Source organism: Phaseolus vulgaris, chromosome 1 (genome assembly GCF_051622355.1).
Source record: "Phaseolus vulgaris cultivar YP4 chromosome 1, ASM5162235v1, whole genome shotgun sequence".
Taxonomy (NCBI): Eukaryota; Viridiplantae; Streptophyta; class Magnoliopsida; order Fabales; family Fabaceae; genus Phaseolus; species Phaseolus vulgaris.
In genome coordinates, this window is record NC_143498.1 from 40772764 (window position 1) to 40799544 (window position 26781).

The 26781-nt window shown below is 32.5% G+C and overlaps 1 long non-coding RNA gene and 2 pseudogenes across 2 annotated transcripts; all 3 read right to left on the reverse strand.

Moving 5' to 3' along the window:
* Positions 1-5674: 5674 nt before the first annotated feature.
* Positions 5675-7663, reverse strand: LOC137814056 (uncharacterized; annotated as a pseudogene). The gene is made up of 7 exons (XR_011081590.2): positions 7197-7663; positions 6906-7112; positions 6736-6828; positions 6567-6666; positions 6277-6487; positions 5911-6035; positions 5675-5831 (listed from the first exon to the last, which is right to left on the reverse strand). The product of XR_011081590.2 is annotated as an uncharacterized LOC137814056 (transcript).
* Positions 7664-8854: 1191 nt separating this feature from the next.
* On the reverse strand, positions 8855-9685 carry LOC150029633 (uncharacterized; annotated as a pseudogene).
* Positions 9686-24489: 14804 nt separating this feature from the next.
* On the reverse strand, positions 24490-25745 carry LOC150029634 (uncharacterized). The gene is made up of 3 exons (XR_016518498.1): positions 25589-25745; positions 25363-25437; positions 24490-24589 (listed from the first exon to the last, which is right to left on the reverse strand). It is a non-coding gene; the product is annotated as an uncharacterized LOC150029634 (long non-coding RNA).
* Between the last annotated feature and the right edge of the window lie 1036 nt (positions 25746-26781).

The following is a 26781-nucleotide window of genomic DNA, read 5'->3' on the forward strand; positions in this document are numbered from 1 at the left end:
TCTAGCAGATAATCTATTATATACTTTATCTATTCCAATTGCATTTATTTAATTGCCAATATGTGCACAACAAATATGCTAGAATATTAACATTTATTTGACTTCTATTCGATAAATGTTTTTATGCAAGTTTTAGCAAAGGTGTTTAAATATGAAAGCTGAAAAAAATCTATCTCACACAAAAATTGGCAAAGCAAGGTTCCAGCTACAATAAGCATGGGATAAGGAAGACTGCAAATTTTAAAAAGGAGCAAAACTTTATCAAAGTACAAAACCAAGTAAATATATTTACCATTGGTGGCTGAACATTTGGAACGACTTTGGAAGAAATAACTTTGCCTCTATGGTGACCACCTCATATACTGATGCATGCACTTTCCTGAGTTCAACAATCCATACGCTTGTCTCATTTGATATTTTTTTTTTTGGTAAACAACCAATCGTGCTCTTCTTGGGGGAAGTTTAGAAGGAATCACTGGTCCTCCTTTAGTCCTGGGAAGCAACGAAGGTTGGAAAGGAGGGAAGAAATATGCATTTGCCAATGCAACAACTTGCTTAGCTAGTTCTACCAATTTTACATTTGTGTCAAAGCGCATGCTATCCCTCACCTAAGAGAATAATCAAATAATTTTGCACAAGGTAAATCTGGAAAAAGAATCTTTTATTTTTCAAATGTTATTATTAAGCTGGCAAAAGTAAGTAATTATTTCTCAATATAAATTCAACCAAACACACTTCATTAGCATTCAAACACAAGCATTTGGAGAAGTTACATAATGTCAAACATAACATAATATATATACATATAATTCAAATTCATGGTAGATAATGAATTATCCAAAAAAGAAGAAAAGGAAGAAAAATGAAAAGGGTGACAACGAAAGAACCTTTGCAAAAGTAGGTTCTTGAGATCGGATGATATTGTTTGGATTTCGCAGTGATTGTTTGAAAAAGAAAAGTGGAAAAACTATATTATAAATATGAAGAAAGAAATCATAGATGATGTTTTTGTTTAAGACACTTTCAATAGATTATGAGAAATTAACTCCCACTCTACATTATAGTATTATATGAAGATCTTTTCTGAATATAAAAAGAAGAGATGAATATTAGTAAGATTGTGTCTGTGTTTGAAGGAGATAAAAATGAGAGGCTATGGGAATGTTAAACGTAATCCTCATCCACTCACTCTGTTAACGGGTCATTTGTAACAATGTGAGCTAATCACTAAAAAAAAACGTGTATGTGGTGGAGGTTATAAAAACTGTCACAATTATTCGTATAATACGATACTTTAATAACCACCAGAATTCTCCTTCAAAAAGTGTCATTTAGAACCGTCACAATTCTCCTTCGAAATATTCACTCTCACGCATTTTCGTTCCCTCCATACATTCCTTTTTTCCAATTTTCTTTTTCCTTTAACCCTTTTGGAATCACATTTTTATCTCTTTGGAAACCTCACAGTGACCCTTTCACCCCTCACAGAAAGCAGTCTTTCAAACCCTCTCAGTAAACCCTAAATCTTCCCACTCTCATTAGCGTAAACCCTCTGATGAGAATCAAATAAAGGAGGTTTTTATTAATGAAGGAAGAGGTCATTCACCTACACATTTGAAGTTCTTCCTTCTAGTCTTCTCAAAATTAAAAGAAGACATAAAATAAAGAGAGGATCAAGCCTAAAGCCAAAGAAGTCTACAAACTTTCAAGAATAGGCTTCATTTAAATATCTCTCTTTATAGTCTCTTTTGTATAAAATTGCAAATAATATAGAATAGTGTTTAGGAAGGTGCTTAGAGGAAAACCATAGATACCTCTTTTGTAAAGCATCTTTAGGCATTAGTTTAGAATTTTCTAGAAGGTGACTCTTCATAAAGTCACTATAGGCGTTAGCTTAGGAGACTTTTGAGTAGCTTGTGGTACAAGCTTTGTAAGCTTCATGACCGGCCCTTGCTCCTATAAAAGGAGGGCTTGGGTCCTTCATAATTCAGAATTGGAATTTGTAGTATCAAAACTCTCCCAAATTGGTGATTGAGTGTAGTGAGAACTTGTCTTCTCCTCTTCCTAGTCTCATCTTGAGTGCCTTGGTTCTCTCAAGTGGCGGCATTGCACACTTATCTTGGAGCATTCACACTTCAAGTGGCGTGTTCATCAACCAAGTTCTTCAACCACATAAGTCTTCTCTCTTCTTCATCTATTTCTTCCATTTTCGTGATCATATGAACTCATAAACATGTCTTAGGTTCTTTTCTTGCAATTCTATTTGGTGCTTTGCCTTTATTTCACATTTTGTTCGGTTCATCTTCTTCCTTGCTGAGTTTAAACGGTTCATCTTCATTCTAGCTTGATTTGTTCGGTTCATTTCACTTTTAAGGCTTTTTAATCAGTTCATTTGAACTCTTGCATCTTTTAATCGGTTCAATTGGCAAGAAATGGAACTTCCATGTGAGCTTTAGTGTGTGGTGCAAGTTTTGGTGAGTTCTTGAAACATAGAACATTGATCCATTTCTATAAAAGTGCCTATTCAATCTCCAACTCAAGTTGATTCCATAAAATGTCAAAGAATCATCTATATTTTGCTATTGGAATCATATCATGTGATATCATGTGGTATCATGAGTCTTAGGTTTGTTCTTGTTTGATTTTGAGTTGTTTTGCCCTTTTAATTCAAGAACTCTACATTCTTGTGTTTATCTTTCTGTTTTTAGGCTTAATTTTGAGTTTTATTGCTGTTTTCTTAATTGTGCCTATCATGTGTTTGTGTCTTTTTCTTTTTTAATCCTTTTAAGTTTTGTCATAGTCATGTTTTTCCAAGATTGTTATCAATTCTTTGTGGTCCTTTTATTGTCATTTTTGTTTCTTGCTTTTGTGTGATACAGTTTTTCTGAACTTGTTTCTTGATCCTTTTATGCATTTTATGTTTAGTTAGGAGTTCATACTTGTATCTTAGATCTATACAAGTTCTTATACATCATTTCCATTATGTCTTTGCTAGTTCTTAATATTGTTTTTCATTCCTGTTAGGATTCCTCTGTTTTATGCAAATGTGTTGACTGTTTTGCCTTATAGCAATTGATTTACTTAATGGAAATTTCTGAAATTTTGGATTTGTGTTCTTTAAAGTGTTATAAAAGAGTGAAAAAAAGAAGTACTTAAAAATTCAAAGTACAAAAAAAATGATAAATAAAATACAACAAGTGTGCAATTCTGCCAAAAAGAATACGGTAATCTGGTAGTGATTTTAGAAAATTTAGGGTTTATTTTTACATTATCCAGGGTTAAAACCTCCATTAAGTCATTTACTCAGGGTTGTAGTTTCCCCCGCTAAACCATCTCTGGGGAATGTGTTCCCCAGGGTTTTTTTAAACCTCAGAAAAAGCCTTTCAAAACTCTTGTTAAATACCATGGGTTTAAGAACCTCCGTAAAATACCATGGGTTTCAAAACCTCCGTAAAATACCATAGGTTTCAAAACCTCCGTAAAATACCACATGTTTTAGAACCTCCATAAAATACCACGGGTTTTAAAACCTCCGTAAAATACCATGGGTTTCAAAACCTCCGTAAAATACCACGAGTTTCAAAACCTCCGTAAAATACCATAGGTTTCAAAACCCCCGTAAAATACCATGGGTTTCAAAACCTCCATAAAATGTTTTAAAACCTCCTTAAAAAATACCATAGGTTTCAAAATTATGAAAATTTGTTTTTTTTTATTCATTTACCATTTAGGCATTCATGTGTTTTTTAAACCACAATTATTTACATCTATTGTATTTATTTATCTATGTTTGTTAAAGTATTTTCTTTTCAATAAATAAAAGAAAGAAATGGGACCAAGCTTTATCTTTAGCAATATCTTAGGATGAAGATTAAGCAGAGATAAGTTAGTGTTTATCAAGCTTTTTATTTATTTCTTTTTCGACCAAATTTTAACATTAAACACCATGCATACAATAAATCAACAACTCGACGATGATCAAGATCAAGTACACATATTGGTCCAAAGATTTATTTTGTTCCGCTTTATTAGTTCAAAAAGATTACTTATATCAATAGACTACATCATTCTTCAAATTTATCCCAAGAAAATTCAGTTCTCCAGAAATTAAATTCATAAAAACTTGAAGGACTAGATTGATATTAAAATAATCTTTTGAGAATCAAAATATTAATCTATTGTAATAATTAACTTTAAGCACAATACTCCCTTCAAAGGAATTTGTTCTGAAGTCGCACTTATTTTATGGCAATGTATTGTATTGGGCTTCAACATATTGTAAGTTTTACTAAACTAATCATGACTAAAGCATTATCAATGAAATAGGATATTTATCTATCTTCTTTGAAGTGGATTTATTTATCTTATAGTAGAAACTTGTGAGTTATTTTAAGCTTAAGGTATCCCAATTTCTAACCTTGACCAAATTGAACGTGGTCACCCCTATAATATCATATTGAGCAAGTCCCAATAATTCTAACCCTTCCTCCCCACAAAAAAAAATCCCCTGCCTTCGTTCACAACCTCCAAGTTTTTTGCTACGAGATAAAGGAAAACTTGAAAAAGAATCAATTCATGTTTGACTAAACAGTATCAAACACACATAAACCCCATGGGTACAAAACCTTGACTAGAGAACCTCCAAACTACAACAAAAATAATCTTATCTAATAACACAAAACACCTAATAAAAGCACTGAAAAACATTTTAAGCAATATCTTCCCCACTACCTCACACAAGAAGATTGGACAAACCATTTTGGCCCTAAATGGAGAAGCTTTGTAGAAAGAAAACAACAGTTTGATCCAAACATACTGCCAATATGCCATCATTCCCGACATTTAACAATATTGCACTATGGTACAAAATCAAATTTCATAATTGTTCATTCCTTATATAATCATTATGCTCATTTCACAAACAGGACACAAAGCTACTAAGTATTACCTTGCCTACTGCTCCTAGAACTATTGTTGCATCTGAACACCCATAAACAATAACATATCTCAAAGGTGCTAAGATGTATATGGCAGACTCGTGGCAATTTAGAACCTGTAACAATCAAACAAATTTTTTATTAGCATACTACATATAGTTATCAACCATAATCTGAAGTGGCCTCTCAATTTCCAAACACACATGATTCAAGCAGAAAAAACATATATTCACTCAAACAATACCATATCATAAAATAGTGACATATCCTTTTTAAGGAACTAAATGTTAAAAAGTTTACTATAGATGTTCAAAAACTAAGCACGAAAACCAAACTTAACCCAATACAAACTGATCAGTTGGAAATTTTATTCCCTCATTTCAAATATGCCTATAACATAACCATATCAATCAGAATTGTTAAATAGCAGCCATAGTGATGATATAGCTCAACTGCATAGCGGTATTTCTTGGATCCACAATTGCGAATCCATCTTTAATTACAACCTCTATCATTGTTGTGGTTACAACATACATCCTCTAGTCATCTTTGGTGAAATTTAGGGGAGAACTTGGTTTAAGTTATATAATTGTAATACCAGGAATAACATTACAGAGAATTTTTAGTCAGAATCTTATTCCTATGCATGTCCAAAAATATGTTTGGTTCATTTTTCATATTCCTTGGAATGTTTTTCAATTTTAAAATGATTAAAGATATAAAAATGGAATGGAAGTTAAACTAGAGTTAAAAAATAACTTTCCTCATTCCCATGGAAATGTACCTTTCTCACCCCATTAGCACGTAAAATCAGTTCAGATAATGCAACTTCCTAATTTTTATGGTTTTGGTTTTGCCTTCCTAATTTTTTGGCACACTTCCTTGATCAGACACCTACAATATAAACATATATCACAATTAGAAATGTAAATCTGAAAAATAAAACAAGTTATTTAAATTTTTTAAATATTACCGATGAACGATTGAACATAGTCAACTCAGGAGGCAATTGACCTTGATAACTTTGAAAGAAAAAATTCACCATTATCTCAAATCTTTTTTTCATGTTCTTCATATCTTTTTTCACGTTCTTCATATCTTTTATTTTGTTCATCCAATTGTGACTTTAATGCAATAACCTATATTAAAACACAATTTATAATGAAAAAGAGTGAGAAAACCATACACATTAAAAAATAACCAATTTATCAACAAAAGCTATACTAAATTTCCTATAATTTTGTGTGAATAATATTCAACACAACATTTCCAATCTTGGCATGATAATCTAAAGTAAACAACACCAAATTGCTACATAAGAAAATGCATGTTCAAAAACCTGATTCTCCAATTCTATAAGAAGTAGTTGAAGATATCCCAGTGCGAGAATTTCTAGTATATCCAAACACATGAGAAGGGCAAGGCCCCAATCTCATCCCTCGAACACGACTACAATGTTCTTCACTTCCAAAGGCATGAGCTAGTGAATCATCAATTGATATATCATGTGAGAGGGAAGATGTATTTGACTCATATGCTTGAATCTTTTCCTACAAATAATGAAAAAAGTTATAAATGAAGCTCACATCCAATTTGGTTGAGTTTTCATCTTTACAAAATGATACTTACCCCAATCTCTCTTGCCCCATCATTCACAAATTCTCCGTTAGCATGTTTATGTGTTGCTACCCATACTTCTCCTACTAACTTTGCGACCAAGCTCTTTCTCCTATAAAATGTAACAATTATACGAATCATGATATATGATATAACAAAAATTATAGGAGAATCAAGTTACCATCTCATCTTTCTTCCGTGCAATGCTCTTGGATCCACTAGTATGAGGAACTGTTTGGTTCTTTCTATTATCCTTGTTCTTTTTGGCAATTTCCTAAGCATACATACATGTAGTAAAAGAACTAAATATAAATAAATCAACACTTTAAAGAATAAAGTAGTTTTTATTACCTTTGTCCTTGAATTTAAACAGTAGTCAACAAAAGAAGCCCAATGGTCTTTATTCATTACTTCTGGACACATTGCAATAATTTCATCTCTATTGTGTGTTCCATCATTTCTTTGTTGCCATAGTTGTTGCCTATACTCAGTCCACTTTGTGTTAAGTGATTTGAAGATATATCTTACATGAGCATCAGATTCAACTTCAAACTTAGCCTTCAAAATTATTACACAAGTAAATGTAACGATAATTGCAATATAATATCAATTAAAAAACAGAAAAATCCAAAAATCAATTACTTGAATGGTTTTCTTAAGTATATCTTCTTTGTAATCTTTGGGAATCTTCCTCCAACTTTGATAGCTAATAGGAAATGCATTAACATTTCTTGCAACATGACCTAAAAACCTATTCAACAATGCTCCACTGTCATCAACTGGTTGGTTCTCGTTATTCCAGTTAACAAGAATTCTCTCACCAACAGATAAAAACCAAACATCATTTGTTGTTAATTGTTTCCTAACCTTTTTGCCTTCACTATTTGTCAAAATTATTGTTAGTTTAAGAGGATGAACATAAAAAAGAAATACAATGTGAGTTTGGAATGTATTGATTCAAGCTTACCAATGACATCAACAAGCCATGATCTTTTACGTGATACATGCTTTGATTGTTCAGTTTGCATCTCAATACCCACATTTTCTTCCCTTTCTTCATCAAATTGTAACCTTGGTGTAGGTTCAGATGTAGATTCATGGACAGATTCATTTGTATTATCAAATTGAAATTCAGGTGCAGAAGTGTTCTTAGTAGTAGAAATCAACCTATGAGGTGCATGTGCGGAAGAAGGCTTCTTATTATTATTCTCTATAGGATGAGAATTCACATGAGGTGTTGCATAATAATTAAATGAATACATGTGAAAAATAATATATTTTTAAAGAGAATGCCAGATTAAAATATAAGTACAAACATCTCACTAAATGGAAGTTGTGTATGAACTTACTTGAGTTATTAAGGGCTGCAAGTTGGTCAAAAGTGTTATTAAGGGTATCATGTTCTGTTGCTCTAGTCTTCTTGATGGACATTTTCTTCATCTTCAGGTATTCTTGAAATAAGAACATTAATACAAGTCAAAATAGAAATTCAATAAATCATAATATAATGCATGTATAAACAATAATGTATAAGTAATAAGGATGATAATTTAAACAAAAATAATATACAAGTGTTCAATTAAAAATAGGACCTTGTTAACGATATACTCCCTTCTCCATTTACAAATAAAGTTTCAAAATTGTTTTGTACAAATGCTTCACATTCATGAAAAGTGACATCATTATCTTCTCCCATGTCATATAAGTCTCGTGGCTTTAGATGTAAAGGAATGCTCCAATCTTTAGCTAATTCATCCACTACATAATAAACCATTTGTGCTTCTTTAGCTTGGATGTATGGTTCATCATCATCATTATCACCAATGTGTATCAAACGTGTAAAGTTTACTAGTGTAAATCCAAGATCATCTGTCATAATCCCTCTAGAAGTAGTTGTATTAGCCCACATACATTTGAACAAAGTAACAGAAAATCGACCATTATAGTTTATCTCAATTATGTCTACCAATTTTCCATAATAAGGCACACCCCCAAATTGCATTTGATTGTCGATGCTACTTGCATAACTCCTTGTCCCAAAAGTACCAAATATCCCACTGTTTTGTGTTTTAAGTCCTTCATCTCTCTCCAATGTACGGAACTTGAAGCCATTTACATTGTAAGCATTGTAACGTTTTGCACAATCAATTGGTCCCATAGCTAAGAACTTTAAATCATCTAAGTGAGGTCTATTCAACTTATTTCTTATCTAAAAAAGAGGAAAATATGATCAAGACAATTCTATATATTCAATATAATCAAACCTTAACAATATAAATTATACATGCACGACGAGAAAATCATTCTGCAAATTCTCTATGAACCCTCTTATCTATCACAGAGGATGACCGTGTACGACTTCTTAATTGTCTTCCTATAATGTCTCTAAATTCTCTAAATTAAATAAATAATAATTACATGGTTAGTGTTCAATTGTAGATGAATCATAATAAGTTATAAAGTCAAAGTACTTACTGCAGGAAAGGGTCAACTTGGGCACAATTAGTCAATATATGACGATGTGCTTGTAACTTTTCCTTTGCTGATAAAGAGAAGTAAGTAAAAGACCCAATTGGTTTTCCAACAGGTGGAAACAAAGTGCTTGCACTAGATGATATATAGTGTCTGGTTCATCATTAACACGCCTTATTCGATTAAATACAATCTCAATTTCATTTAAATATCTTGAACAAAAGGTTAAAGACTCTTCAGCCATGTAGCTTTCAGCTATTGAGCCTTCTGGTTGTGCCTTGTTACGCACATAAGATTTCAATTTTCCTAAATATCTCTCAATGGGATACATCCATCTATACTGAGCAGGTCCTCCAAGCTTGGCATCTTCCACCAAATGCACAATCAAATGAACCATGATTGTAAAAAATGCAGGAGGAAATAATATCTCCATGTGACATAATGTGAGAACAACTCTATTTTGCAGTTGGTTAAGTTCATCCACTTTTAAAACTTTACTGCATAAGTTTCTAAAAAATGAACACAAATCAATCAAAACATAGCACACTTCCTTAGGGAGTGTCTTTCTCATTGCTAAAGGTAGAAGTTGCTCCATCAAAACATGTGAATCATGACTTTTCAATCCTCCAAGCTTACATTGTTTGACATCAACACATCTACTAATGGTACTTGAGTAGCCATCTGGAACAGTGATGTTCTTTAGTGTTGTCAGAAATGTATGCTTATTTTCTTTTGTCAATGTATATATAGCAGGAAGATATTTATTATTTTCATCAGGCCAAAGATCAAGTCTAACACCCCAATCTTTTAAGTCCTTTCGTGCCTTTAGGTTATCTTTTGATTTTTTTACCTTGGTTCAATAATGTATACACCACATTATCGCATACATTTTTTTCAATGTGCATAACATCTAGATTATGGTGCAATAAATTGTTTACCCAATAAGGAAGTTCAAAAAATATACTTTTTTTTCGCCATTGTAGAGGGCCATCAATAGCTTGGTGATCTCTGTGTTGTCTTTTCCCCAGTTCCTCAACTTTTGGTTCTTTCCCAAATATGATATTGACATTCTCAACTTGTCTTAAGACATTTTTTCCTGATATTGTCAAAGGACAATTTCTATTTTCCACACTTCCATCAAAATGAATGCGGGCTAATCTAAATTTGTGTCTTGCATTTAACCAACGTCGATGATCCATGAAACAAAATTTACCCTGAATCTTCTTAGGAGTAGTGTCAAAATTACACCTAGGGCAAGCCAACCTAGTATGTGTATTCCACCCAGATAAAGTTCCAAGACCAGGAAAATCACTAATGGTCCACAATATAGCTGCATGCATATTAAACACTTCATTGCTATATGAATCAAAGTTCTTCCATGCTTCCGAATCCCTCAGATGCCTTAGTATGCCGTCATTTGTACTTCCTGAAGCATGCCATTGCATATGCTCAGCTATTTTAGAAGACATAAACATTCGTTGTAAGCGTGGCTTCAATGGAAAATATCTTAAAACTTTAGCAGGAACTTTCTTTTGCTTTTTCATAGTACCATCAATAGTCTTGTTCTTCTTTCTTCTTTTCCATCTAGATTCATTACATTTCTTACAAACTTCTTTGTCTTTGTCTTCTCCATAGTACAACATGCAATCATTTGGGCAAGCATCAATTTTGGTGTAATGAAGGCCAAGCTAATTGATGATTTTCTTAGCTTCATAGAAGGAACATGGAATTTTAGCATAATCAAAGGCATCTGCTAACAACTCCAAAATCATTGACATTGCCTTGTCAGTCATTCTACATAGACATTTGATGTGGTACAATTTGAGCAAGAAAGAAAGTTTAGAATACTTGTCACATCCTTCATACAAACTTTGTTGCCCATCATGCATAAACTTCAGATACTCAGCAATTTCATCAGGCATCATTTCGCTTGATCTAGGATACATATCCTCATCATCCTTCACGTTATGATCATAGAAAAAATTTCCGAATGCGTCATTAACCATGACACGTATGGGATCATTACCAGAAACTTTATGCTCATTTGATTGGAAAATTGGAGGTGTTTCAGTCGTATTTTGTACAAAACTTGTCTCGCCATGTAGAAGCCAGAATGTATAACCTTTTGGAAAAGGATGAAGAATCAAGTGCTCATGTGTTGCTTCTCGAGTTTGCCATTTTTTAAGATTGCATTTCAGACATGGGCTAATTATCTTACCCTCAACACTCTTATTAGCAAATGCAAAGTCCAAAAATTTATTCAATTCGTCCATGTACTGACATGTATTTCGAGGCATGTTAATCCAAGACTTATCCATATCTAAATGGAATTGTTTGATAAAAAAAAACAAACCTAGCATGAAAGTTTTAAAAAAAAACATGTGTCAACAAGAGCATTAGAATGCGTAAAAGAATAGAAGTGAAATAAATGTATAAAGAAGTTGTACAAAGTGTATGAAAAAGATATGAAAGTGATAAAAAAAATATATTTTATTTCTATTTGAACTCAATTAATTATTAATTAGTATTCGAATCTCGATACTCTCAATTAAGACATGATAAAGATTGATCTAAAAAAGATTAACATGGAATATTACATGTGTGTTCATTCAATTATGAAAAGCACACATCACAGGTGCAATTAAGGGTAAGCAATGTTACAAATGAAAAGCACAATTTAGTGTGTACAAACAAAGCATATGTGAAGTTAACACCTAATGGTGTTAACCAAGGTAGTTGAATTGACACAAGTGGCTCCAAAAAAACATGAAAAATGTAGGAAACTGCAGCATGCACTTGTCTGGGTGTATCACAAAATGATATATATATATATATTGATGAATGTAGTGATTAAGGTTAAACTCACGTTTTTGGTTGCGGAGCTGAAAGCCTCCATGTGGCTGATATTTGGATTACTAGCCTTAATCCTTTAGAATTTCTCCCTGCAAAATCAGACACTTGAAAAGACTTGCTATTTGTTTTTACTCAATGGAATCATCTTTAGTCTATTTTCATGTTTCTTTTTTAAATTATTTTAGAATTATAAGAGATTATTTTTACTTGACTACGTACTCCATATATTTTAATAATTTTTACTGACCTAAAGTACATATAAAAAAGATTGAGACGACCACTATACGCTAGGTTTTGTGCTTGGTCCATGTGTTTATAATTTTCGATGTATTTTTTATATTTGTCATCAAAACTCAGAAATTAAAGATAAAAAATAGTACAAAATATATGATTTTTACATATAAGAACTAAGATAATATTTGTTTGACCATAAAGATCTGATATAAATAATGTTTAATTGATTTTTATTCATTCAGTAACAACCAATTATTCAATCCAAATAATCTCTTTTTTAATTAAATTTATATATGGTTATATTTAAATAAACTTGCAGTCAGTATAATTATTCTCTTTAATTCCGCAAGTTGCCTAGCTACTTGGTTTGGCATTATGTGCAAATAAACTAACAGAATGGGGACGTGAAAATTAATGACAAACCGGAAAAGGACACAATTCTCCCTTGGATGCTTAAGTACGAAGAGATTTAGATGTTATTGGTTTGCTGAAAGGAAAGGGCTAAAAGATACTACTCAAAAACCATAATATCAACCCAGCCCAACACATAACAAAAGTGAAACAGTTTTTAACAAAAATAGGAAAACAGAAGTTGCTAGCCCAGGAAGGAGTTAAAAGATATAAAGCATCTAGTAACAATGAAAAAGCTAGACTAACAAATGTCAAATAATTTATGAAAAGCAGGTTTTTCATGTGGTGGTGCAGGAGAGTTAGTCTAGGTGGTTAGCAATTCTAAATGGTTTAAATCTCGACTTGAACCCATCCAAATGGATTTAAGCATATTCAACTTTTCAGCGATAAAAAAATTAGTTCAAATAGCAAAAAGGTAATGGATTGGCAAAATTCCAACAACTTACTGAATGTGAGAACTTGTTGTGCTCAAAGCTTCAACAACTGTGTCTAGCTCACCATTAGTTAGTAGTAATGTATCCTGCAACATTCAGCAACCAGTTTGTAATAATATAAGCAAAATTGCTTTCTTAATGGTAACTAACACAGTTTGTTATTAGCACACACAGGTCTCCATCTTATACTGTCTAAAGGACATTTATGTGCAGAAAGAGATGCCTTTACACCTCCTAAACATAAAACATGAAAGATGAAACATGGTAAATTTAACATGATTGACTGTTTTTCTTTCGCATCCTAATCAAAACACAAATTTTCCTCCTGCATTTGATCTAGCCTTCAAAAACGGAATAGAAACAAACTACACAAAGTTTAAAAAAACCTAAAAAAATCTTCTAAGAAAGAAGAAACACCCTCTACAGAGAAATCAAACAAACTATGCACATTCATCAAACCATATCAAATGACTAAGACAATAATAACATGATATACAACTTGAAAGAACCATACATGTTTCTCATTATTTAGCAACATATAAAAGACCAAGTACAAACCAATCAAAGCACTTTCACCTCGTGGTTCAGCTCGCAAAATTCAATTAGAACTTAGGAAGTTCTGTCTATACCAGGTAAAAAAAATACCAAACCAAAGAAAATCGTTACCATTCCATATTATTAAACAACTTTTGTGAGCTCGTAGCTAACTGGCTCACAATAATTTGAATATGCGATTGCAATTTAGAACCTTGGATCATTGATTAATCCATTCTCATTCTTCTATTGCAAAATTTAGAACCCAACAATCATCATTCTAATCAGTGATGTATAAAACCTTGAATCATTGATCAATTCACCACCCTTCTTCTTCTACAAAATTTAGAATCTGACACACATCATGCTCCTCAGTGCTGAAATAAGGCCTCTTCCCAACCAATTCAGCAACTCTCTTCGCAACACCAAAGTTTAGTTAAATGGATCCTTACCAAAAATAACCTAATTTAATTCACCAGCAAACCCAAAGAAAACACCAATTCATTTTTTCCAAGTAAAATGCTAAATTCCTCCTTAATAAGACCTATAAGCACAAACTAATGAGTTCACGAAGAAACTTCAACCCTCTCTTCACAATAACAGTCTTAATTCGAAAGTTTATAGGTCTTATCATAACTTAACTTAGTGGCCTCGTATTTGTTGGACCTGTAACAAAATCGTTAACATTTTTATTTCGGTCAAGCGTTAGGGATTATGCTTCAACTACTGATTCAAATAAGCATTTGCGAACACGACACGAGCAACTTAGAAAATTCAATGCCAACTGAAGAAATCGACAATGGAAACAGAGAAAGGACAATGAAAAAAAGAGCAAAATCGATGGTGATGACGGTGGAGTTGCGTTCGCCGAAGAGAACAATGGTGGTGGAGCGTATAGGGGCGTGAAAGAGAATAAGTACTGAGAAGAGGAAGAAGAAACCAATTACCGTGATGAAGCAGCAAAAGCAGGTCCGTGGTGGAGGAGGAGAAACAGGTCCGTGGTGAAGGAGGAGAAGCTCTGTGGTAGAGGATGAGAAGTAGCTCTACGATGGAAGAGGAGAAGTAGCTACGGTGGAGGAGGAGAAACAATAATGATTTTTTTAGTCAAAAGTTTGAAAAAGTGAGTATTTTCCTAAGGTTTGAAAATAAATCTTTGGAAAAGTTAAAAAAAAAGATAATTTTTCTTTTTTTATTAAAAATATTTATATAAAATAAATAAAAAATTAATTAATTTTAATTAAATAAATATTAAAAATTAAGAATATTTTATAAAAAAAATTATATGTTTAAACTTACACATTCAAAAACTTTAAGAATTTAGTTATCAAATATATTTAAATTATTTTAAAAAAAATTTAATTATATTTATTTATTGAAATTTGAGAAAATTTAAAATATTTTATTGATGTTTTACAATAAACATTTCAAACTTAATGAAAATTAAAAAAACTCCATTATTTTGATGAGATTTTAGAATAAATTAATGAAACTTAACAAAGGTTAAAATGTCTCAACTATTTTGCGGAGGTTTTAAAATAAACCTTTGGAAATTAACTAAGGTTAAAAAATCTCCGTTATTTTGTGGATGTTTTGAAATAAACCTATGGAAATTAATGAAGGTTAAAAAAACCTCAGTTATTTTGCGGAGGTTTTAAAATAAACCTTTGAAAATTAATGAAGGTTAAAAAAATCTCCGTCATATTGCCGAGGTTTTAGAATAAACCTTTGGAATTTAACTAAGGTTAAAAAACCTCCGTTATTTTGTTGAGGTTTTAGAAAAAACCTCTATTAATTAAATCAATTCCTAGAGTTATGTTAACCTCCGCTAAATAACCTCCACTAAAACCTTTTTTTTTGTAGTGACTGTTTTTGAGTAAGCTAAGATCTTGAACTTTCTGTGGTTACAATTTCATAATCCAGTTCGCTTTATATCATTCCAGATAAATCAGTAAACATTTCGCACAGTTTGCCTAATTTTTTTTTTCCAAGTAGTTCTGTTTTTGTTTTCTTTATCTAATCTAGTGCTTTTCTTTTGGTCTCTTTTGTGTGCCTTCTTTTTCATTGAGTACCTTATTTTCTTGCTTGTCTTTTCTTCAATACTCTTTGAGTTTGTCATATATCTTGTATTCCTTTTGTTATAGCCTTTTCTTGTTTGTCTTTCATTGTTCATTGGTTTTGTGGTGATTAGCTTTGAGATTATGTGCTATTGCTTTGACATCTTTCATTTGAGGTTACTAAAGGCCTCAAGATCAGATTGGTAAAGGGGAGTATTCTTTCTTTGGAGTGCTTTAAGTGACACTTCACTTCGGCATTTGTTCTACATTTTGTGTTTGCTAACATTGTTTTCTTAACATTTGTGTGCTATTTTGTTTGCTGTTTTCTTTTATAAATGGCTTCATATTCCAGCAGTGATTCTTCTAAACAACATTCTCCTAGAAAAGCTTTTGTTCTTGATGAATTAAAAAAAGCAAAACGAACCATTACTCTCAAAGATGAAGCTATAAGAAGGTTGGAGGAAAGATTACAAAGAGTTGACATGAAGCAACCTAGGTCCTCTAATTCTATCAATGAAGAGCGTCATTCTCATAGACTTTCATCTAGAGGTTCTTCCAATGATCATGGCCGTGAAGAGGAACATAGAAGAAGGAGACATCATCACCATTTTCATGGATATAGACCTCACGCTCATGGAGATAGACATTACCGTGAAGATGGATATCACCAAAAAGCCAAGGCTAAAATTTCTTTTGTAAAAGTCCCTAGTTTTAGTGGTGATAGTGATCCTAATGTGTACTTAGATTGGGAGGCTAAATGTGAACAAATCTTTGATGTCCATGAGGTCAAAGAAGATCAAAAGGTTAAGATAGCCTCCTTAGAATTCATTGTTTATGCCATGAAATAGTGGCATAGTGTTGTAAAAGACATTATCTATAACAAGGGTCCTCACGTGGACTCTTGGGACACTTTAAAGGAACGCATGCGCCTTAGATTTGTGCCACCACACTTTAGGAAAGACCTCATGTTGAAGCTCCAAAGGTTTCAACAAGGCACGCTAAGTGTGGATGCTTATTTTAAGGAGTTAGAAATGCTTTTACTTAAAATTAATTTGAAAGAAAGTGAGGAAGCTATGATAGCTAGGTTTGTGAGTGGTCTAAAGAAGGATATTCAAGATATTGTTGAGCTTCAAGAGTATTCATCATTGGGTTCTTTGGTTCATCTTGCAATGAAGGTGGAAGCCCAACTTGGAAAGAAAAATGCTCCTAATGATGGTTACTACAACAATTCTTGGAAAAATAAAAAGTCTTTTTCAAAATTTCCTTCTAAAGATTCTTCTTTCACACCTAAAGAGTCTAAGCCTTCTACTTCTACTCATATATCACCCATTAAATCGTCTAGTAAGAAATGCTTTAAGTGTATGGGTTATGGTCACATTGCGGCTAATTGTCCTTCTAAAAGAAATATGTTTGTGCATAATGGCATTGTGATGAGTGAGCATGATTCCAATTCATCTAGGCATTCTTCACCTTCTAAGCCATCAAGTGAGATTGAGAGCGAAAGTCCTTGTGAAGGTGACTTATTGATGATAAGGCGTATGTTGGGCACAATTCCAAAATCTTTGCATGATACTCAAAGGGAAAATATTTTTCACACCCGCTGCCTTATCAACAACAAGTTATGTTCCTTGATTATTGATGGGGGTAGTTGCACCAATGTGGCTAGTACAAGAGTTGTGGAGAAGTTAGCCTTACCCACTATCTCTCATACCAAGCCTTATAAGTTGCAATGGTTAAGTACTGAAGGTGAAATAATGGTGAACAAACAAGTCCTCATTAACTTTGCAATAGGAAAGTATAAAGATGAGGTTTTATGTGATGTTGTACCCATGGAAGCAACTCATCTTCTTTTAGGAAGGCCTTGGCAATATGATAGACATGTTTTACATGATGGCCTATCCAATACAATGTCTTTTTCCTTCTAAGGGCGCAAGGTTATCTTAAAACCCCTCTCTCCCAAAGAGGTTCATGAGGACCAAATGAAAATGAAAACTAAAAGAGAAAATGAGAAAGAAAAAGAAGTAAGTACTAAACCGAGTCACACCACTTTCTCCACTAAATCCATCATGTTGACTCGTGCTATGCCTCAAGTTGAACCTCCAAGGTCTTTTTATTCTTTATCTTTTTCATTACCCAAGGTTCCTATTTCAACACCAACTTGGTTAAAGAATGTTAGGGATGATTTTTTCATACCTCCTAATGATTTTCACCATTTAAGAGGACTTTTTCCAAAAGATATCATCATTCCCAAACAAATTTTTCCAACTTGGTATGTTTATAGGACTTCTTTTTCTGAACTCCCACTGCTTCCAACTTCTAATTCATGTTTGCTTTTTTCTTCAACTTTTAATTGTAAAAATAAACTGACTTTGTTATATGCAGGGATTCAGAATTCGCGGTCGAATTCTCTCTAACTCGAGGAGTATGATGAGAATCAAATAAAGGAGGCTTTTATTAATGAAGAAAGAGGTCATTCACCTACACATTTGAAGTTCTTCCTTCTAGTCTTCTCAAAATTAAAAGAAGACATAAAATAAAGAGAGGATCAGGCCTAAAGCCAAAGAAGTCTACAAACTTTCAAGAATAGGCTTCATTTAAATATCTCTCTTTATAGTCTCTTTTGTATAAAATTGTAAATAATATAGAATAGTGTTTAGGAAGGTGCTTAGAGGAAAACCATAGATACCTCTTTTGTAAAACATCTTTAGGCATTAGTTTAGAATTTTCTAGAAGGTGACTCTTCATAAAGTCACTATAGGCGTTAGCTTAGGAGACTTTTGAGTAGCTTGTGGTACAAGCTTTGTAAGCTTCATGACCGGCCCTTGCTCCTATAAAAAGACGGCTTGGGTCCTTCATAATTCAGAATTGGAATTTGTAGTATCAAAACTCTCCCAAATTGGTGATTGAGTGTAGTGAGAACTTGTCTTCTCCTCTTCCTAGTCTCATCTTGAGTGCCTTGGTTCTCTCAAGTGGCGGCATTGCACACTTATCTTGGAGCATTCACACTTCAAGTGGCGTGTTCATCAACCAAGTTCTTCAACCACATAAGTCTTCTCTCTTCTTCATCTATTTCTTCCATTTTCGTGATCATATGAACTCATAAACATGTCTTAAGCTTGTGGTATCATCTTGGTATTTTGGAGACCTTGTGACTATGGTCGATGCTACACGTTTCGCTCAAGCCATGAAAGACATGGAAGAACGTTTGTCAACACACATGGATTCTCGATTTATTGAATTAGTTATGTCCTTGAAAGAAACCATCCAAGTTCTGGTGAAACAAAATACTAATGTTAAAAGCATCAATCTGCCACCAGAGTCAGCTGCGCACACAAAACGTCATTCTTCTTCTTCATACATCTGCGGTATCCGATTGGCCAGAATTGATTTTCCTAGATTTAATGGAGACAACATCATTCTTAGATCCATCAATGCGATAATTACTTCTTGATCGATAATACCCAGATGAAATTAAAGTGAAACTGGCTATTTTTCATTTGGAAGGTAAAGTTTGTAGTGGCACACGACTTTAACCAAGACTTTTCCCCATTCCTCTTTATTGTTGTGGTCTAATTTTACTAAACGATTGACCGAGCGATTTGACAATATATGTGATGATCCTATGGCAGAGCTAATGAGACTGTGGCAAAGGAATTTCGTGACTGAGTATCATGAAGAATTTGATTCAATTATTATAAGATTGAATCTTTCCGATACTTATGTTTTAAGCTGTTTTCTTGGTGACATCAAGAAGGATGTACAAATGATTGTTAGAATGTTTTAGCCTCCAACTATGAGTCGGGCTTTTTCCCTTGCAAGGATGTATGAGGCTGCTAATCTTGTCTTTAATTCTAACAAGAATCAAAGAGGAGTATTGGGTCCTGCACCGGCATCTCCAATGGGGTTTCAACCAAATTCACATACCAAACCCAAATTTCAGAGAAACCTTACACCGACATACATGTCAGAGAGGAGAGCGAAAGGACTATGCTATTTTTGTGATGAACCTTATTCTATGGAGCATAGTTTGGTTCATAAGAAATTGCAGATTCATGTGATGGAGATGGACAACGATGACATTAACGTTAAGGATACTATCAATGAGGAGAGGGAGCCAACACAGTCGGCTGAACCACAGATCTCTGTTAATGCATTAACGGGGGTAACAAGGCTTCGAACCATGAGGATTACGGGATATTATCAGAAAAAAACAATGCACATTTTGATTGACAGTGGCAGTACTCACAATTTCTTGGATGTTCAAGTTGCTAAAAACTATGGGTGTACAATTGAACAAATGCAACCTTTGAATGTTGTGGTGGCGGATGGATCTAAAATATCAATTTCTTCTATGGTCAAGAATTTCAAGTGGACTATTCAACATACAAATTGTAGAGCAGATATGTTGTTACTTTCATTGGGGTGTTGCGACTTGGTCTTGGGCATAGAATGGCTAATACAACTAGGCAATATCATCTGGAACTTTGATAAACTTACTATGGAGTTTAAAGTCTAAGGAATGAGACATGTGTTAAGAGTAGCGACAACAAATAAGGTAAAAACTATTAAGAAACAACAGTTTTGTAAAACATTAGCCGATGGAGTGCACCTCTCGTTGATGCAAGTAAGGGATGAAACGGGAACTTTATTATAGTCTTTAACAACCCATGCCCATGTCCAGGTGGACCAATCAAAATTACCTCTTGAAGTAGAAGAGTTATTGGACGAGTTTCAAGATGTGTTTCAAGAACCCACTGATAAGTGCTAATGTGTAGTATTTATAATTGAGAAAATTGAATACTTTGGAACTTAATTGTTGCTTAATGTCAAAAAATTACCTTAATATGAGAATTATTGAATCCGATTATATATTTTGAACCGAGAAACAAATGAAGAAATTTAATCTCAATTTTTGTGTAAATTTTAGATGAATATGAAACATTAAAAGAAAGAAAGCAAAGACTTAATTGGATCATAAGAATGAGTAAAGAAGGAAAAATTAAAGGAAGCATCTCGCTTAAGCTAGAAGATTTAGCTCAGGCTAAAATTATCCATATTAAATTAATGGTGCAATACTAGTCTAGCTCAGGCTAGAATCGCTAGCTCAAGCTAAAACAACACCGAAAAGTTTAGCCTAAGCTAAATTGGCTCGCTTGAGCTAGATTTCATTAAATAAATTTTGAACAGAGTTAAAACAGAGGCGATGGAAAAAGATAGGAGGTCTTTAGAGAGAAGTTAGTGAGACAAAGAAGAAAACTCTCTTCTTTAGAGAAGAACTTGCTCATATCAACTTTGTTATACAATTCAGACCAGGAATGAAGATTGAAGAAGCTATCATGAGTGGCTAAGTGCTTTCAACTTGGTAAAGAATATAATCTACTCTTATCAAATGTATTCTTGGTGATATATATATATATATATATATATATATATATATATATATATATAATATTCTCTTTTCTACTTGTTCTTGGTATTTTCGTTTCATGCTTATTGTTTGATTCTGTCTGATCAATGAAGTCTTGATTTTGGTCCTTAAATTTAATTGGAAAGTATTTTTAAGGATCTTAAATAGACGAAAATACTTGATAATTTGTAATGCTAGGAATAAATTTCAGGTTATTAATTGCATCATAATTATGTTCATAAAGTTGGATGATTTGTTAGATATATGAGGAATCAGTATTTGAGAAATTATCTTATAAATTTCATCTGTGAGGAATCAAGGTGAATAACTTTAAATTACAACATCAAGAATAAGTAGTTTTGAGAATTATGTACTGTATTATTCCAAAATATAGGTGACTGAGATAGAAATTCAATCCCAACTATTTTTATCTATATTTGGTAAGTTAGTTTGTTACTTGTTGAATCAAATATTAAACTTAGGGTTATTTCTGATGAAGGTTTTATTTTGGTTATGAACAAGTTCTCACAATTATTTTCTATACTTAATGAGTTTTATATCAGAACATCTTAATTAGAATCGTTCCCTGTGGATTCGACATTCGTACTTTAAATAGTACTATATTACAATTGATTCAATATACTTGCTGAGGAAGATCAACACCCTCTCACTTACCTCCATTCAGGACAACACATGATCACCAAATAACCTTGAGTCAAGGCATAGACCCGGTAAATAGGAGACCATATATGTATGTTAAAAACCAAAAAGACATTATTGACAAACTTATACAGGAATATTTGAAGTCTGAAATCATTCAGAACAGCACTAGCCCCTATGCAAGTCAAGTAGTTTTGGTGGGAAGGAAAGATGGATCATGGCGGTTATGCGTGGACTACAGGGAGTTAAACAAGGGTACAATGAAAAAAAAGTTTCATATTCCCTTAGTTGATGACTTGTTCGATGAACTTAAAAGCTCCACAATCTTTTCGAAAATTGACTTGAGAGCAGGGTACAATCAAGTAAGAATGGACCCTACAGATATATGGAAAACAACATTCAGAACACACTCAGGGCGTTATGAATACTTGGTGATGCCCTTCAGGCTTACTGATGCAGCTGATACTTTTCAGGGCCTCATGACACAATATTTCAACAGTCTTTGAGGAAATTTTTATTGGTTTTCTTTGATGACATCCTCATTTACAGTAGGAATTTGACGGAACATCTACAAACAACTGAGACAAGTCCTGGTAACCCTTAGACTCAATTCTTTATTTTCGAAAAGATCTAAGTGTTATTTTGCAGTGGATAGCGTGGAATACTTATGACATATCATATCATGGAAAGGTGTTTCTACTGATCCTAATAAAATTGCAACCATTGTCAACTGGCCTTTACCTCAGACACTAAAGCAGTTAAGGGGTTTTTTGGGGCTAGCCGATTTTCACACGCGATTTGTTAAAGGCTATGGAGTGATAACTAAACCCTAAATGATATGTTAAGGAGAGACAATTTTACATGGACTGATACAACTGTACAAGCTTTTGAAAAACTGAAAACAATAATGAGTAGCACACCAATTTTGGCACTCCCAAACCTCTCACAAAATTTTGTTATTGAGGTGGATGCTTCTGGCTACAGAATTGGGGCAGTTTTAATGCAAGAAAATCATCCTATTGCTTATATTAGCAAAGCTTTTAATAAGCAACAACAGTCTTATTCAACTTATGAAAAGGAATTGTTGGAAGTAGGCTATACAGAGATGGAGGCATTACCTATTAAATAGGCATTTTATTATAAAAAAAAATATCATTACAGCCTAAAATACATCCTGAACCAGAAGTGGACAATTGATTTTCATCAATGACTTAATAATAGATAATTCATGTATTTCCTATCAAATGTAGGAAAAAGTTAATGTACATGGTGGAGTTGTATCATTGGGGCATCCTTTGGATTGCAGTGGAGCTCGAATCTTAGTCACATTAATAGGGGTAAATTATGACCTTGGTTACTTATCATTTTCTTTCATCCTTGGCACTTGTAAATCATACACCTATTATCCGTTATATTTTATAATTCTGGTGTGGCATTTGCTCATGTCCTTGAGCTCATGTAAGCCTTTTCAATTTGGTTAGCCATAGTTCAGTTCTCTAATACTCTGCAGTGCAGTTAATCCTACATAAATTACATGAGATATGATTCTTTTATGGGGATGTACCTTATCTCATTGAAGCTTAAAAAGTTGTAATTAACTAATTAATTATTCTGAGGTTTCTCCAATTTTGCAGGCCAGTTGTTGTAGGATAGGCTAGTTGTTGTGGGATGTTCTTTGTTATGACAACGATCTTTTTGCATCTTACTATTTATTGTTAAATTTTGTATAAAAAAATTGTATGTAAAAAGATGGTAAGAAGAAATAAATTTTTATTGTATATTTACATCACTTTATATATACGAAATATATACTAATGTAGGGAGTCTCCCTTTAAATTACAATTTAATTAGATAGATCCATTAATCATAAAATTTTATTATTATTAAATAATTTGATAATTATTATTTTTTTAATATTTCGCTATTCATTTCTCTCGCATGCTTTCTTTTCCATTCTCGCATGACATGTTAGCATGCGTGTTGGTCACCACCATTTATTGCCAAATTGCATGCAAATCTGAGAGCATTATATATATTTTCATATTTTAAGGCCTTGGGTTTGTTACTTTTGTTGTTGCATGGTCTACGTTTATGTACCAATTGTTGGTATATGTGGAACCATTCACTTTTTCATTTATTGCTTTTACATGCATATGCATTTTGCAAACAAAGTGCTTTCAATTTGCTGATTCATTTGCTGTGTACGTGGGCCACCTTTCATTTATATTTGTTGTTTTCCATTTAAAAAAATCCTGATCTTCATTTATATTATTCAATTATTAATATTTATCAAATTTAATTATATTATGAAATTAATTTATTATTTAATTATTAATATATATTAAGTTTAATTATATTATGAAATTAGTTTATCTTATAATTTATTTATATTATGAAATTTAATTGTGTACTGAAATTTAATTTTGTGATTGATCATGCTGGGAAAAGGACCAAGTTTGCTGATGAAGACTAGAGTGGCATATTCTTTCTTGCATATACTGAAGTTGAAAACTAAAATTGATTGATATTTTGATAACTTAATGTTAGCATTTTGATTCTCTTTAAGTTTTCTTTGATTATTATATTTATCAATTTTAATTATTATATTTATTAATTTTAATTATAGTTTATGTTACAATTTAATTATATAATGAAATTTAACTGTATATTGAAATTTAATTATAATATCAAATTAAATAATATTATGAATTCAAATTATAAAACTGAATTGAATAAACTATTACAAATATTAAAAATAAAATAAATATTTAATACTCATATTATGAAAGTTGTAACACCCCATAATTTACATATAACTATTACAATACCGGTTCTACATATTTCTATACAAGCTTACAGTTTTTCAAAATATTCCTAATACGTGATTAGGATATATAGAAATACAAATATTTACAATATAAGTTTCAAAATCAACGCCTTAAAACTCTTCTGATCCTCAGACACCTGTAAGATCATCTGCTCGTGTACGTAGTACAGTCATCGCAGTTCAAACACAGCAAGAAAAGCAAGGGTAAGCTAGTGAAAATAGAATTTTATAATATACGCAATTAAATCAAAAGAGAAAACCAAGTTACATGATTAATTTCTCAAATTATACAATCTTCTTCAAATCCCAACATTAAAACAATCACATAGATCTCACATGGATCTACACATCCAAGATATTCAACAAACAACATCTTCCGGAAGACCCGTATTAAGTAAGTCCTACCAGAGACTAACACCTGATCCAAAGATTACCAGCGAATCCAACAGAAAGGATCAGGGTAAGTTCAATACAACCCAAGCCGTGCATCTCATATGTCACGGTGTGCATGAACTCCCCCATCAGCTTCTCACCACCTGATATCTTAGTCTATGTGACTTAGATCATCAGTGAAGCTCGGAGATCTCTGTTACCACATAGGCATGAATACTTAATACACAACAAACATCAGTCCATACATTATCCCAAATGTATGAATTCAATTCCATACCATTCCGTCATACAATATCATTCAAAAAGTGATCCACAATATTCAAAAGCGTAATTAACATAAAAAAACACTTAAATATTAAACCATCAAAATATAATATTTTTACAAATTTAAATAATATATAAACAAACAACCCAATATATAAACACACGACATCCCTGCAAGAAAAATTGAATATTGGGACCACGTCCCTTCCGCATTCAGATTTTCTATCCTAGGGTGCTATTAAAAATTAAATTTAGCTTCCCTTACCTCAATTGCTTGCTTTCCAAACAACTTTTAGAATTTTATTCCCCACCGTTTGGATAAGCTTCAAGATTTACGGGCCTAATGCAAATTATCCAAACAGAACAAAATTTCAGTATATAGTAGAATAAGTTGAGAGGATTAAACTTCTCAACTGACCCCACCAAGATTGATGACTAAATCCTAAGGAAAAACAGAGAACAAAGGATATTTAGAGTAAAAATGAACTTACTCTGTTTGAAAATCTGATCGGGTAGAAATGTTCCTTAACTCGCCAGCTACAACGTGGTATGATCAGATTCTAAAATAGATGAAGATTGGGAGAGAAATTAAGAGAGAGGGAGAGAAGAGAATTGGAGAGAGAGAATGGAGATAAGGAAGAATAATGTGTGCAGGGGGTTCTGTTTTTTAAAAAAACACGTTGTTACAAAAGTCATAATGGTTATTATAAATGTTATATTATACTGTATTAAGTGATGTTTAACATTATCATTATTTACACTAAAATTGGTTTACTCAGTTTCAAAATTATGATATTTATAACTAATATTTATTACGCGCTTAAAATTGTCATTTTATACAATGTATTATATGACAGTTTGCTACATCGGTTCTCAATTGACCGTCACATTAAACTTTGTGGCGGTAAGAATTCTAGCGGTATGCGGTACCACCATACACGTATAATATGGTGGTTATAGACGTCAGGTTATACGAAAATAACCACAACTACATACACGTTTTTTTTATAGTGAATAAAATATATATATATATAATTGATCACCAGTGGTAATTTACCACCGATTATTTTTTATTACAAAAGATATTTTTTTTATATATTTAAATGGAAGAAATGTTAAACTAATGATCAGAAAACTAACTCATTATGCTGCTCAGGAAGGTCATCAACAAATTCTTCTTCCCAAGAACTTACATCAATATCTTTTCTAGTCTTGAGTATAGGCTAGATCCCTTATTAGACAATAAAACTTGCATAGTCATTAGACAACAACCAATATTTTGTTCATTGAAAACAAATAAACCTTGGAGAGATGCTCCCATAATATACCGAAAACACCAAAGCTTCTCGAGATTTTCCAATCAGTGATCCAAAGCCAATGTAGAATCCTAAAATCCACAATCAATCAACAAAAAATGCAACACTAATTTTCATCCAATAGAATATAAAAGCAAAATAGAAAGGATTTTGCGAAGTGAGATTTTTCTAGAAGAAACACCAATTGCCATTGAGATTTGACGTTTATGTTCCAAAACGAATTTATATGCCCTGCTCGAATGAAACAGGGACATGGAATCCCAATAAAACAACAAATGAATGAGAATTTGAAAAATTAAAAGAGAGAGAAAAGGAGCAACATGAACATAGAGAAAAGGAGCAAAACGAACAAAGAGAAAAGGAGCATG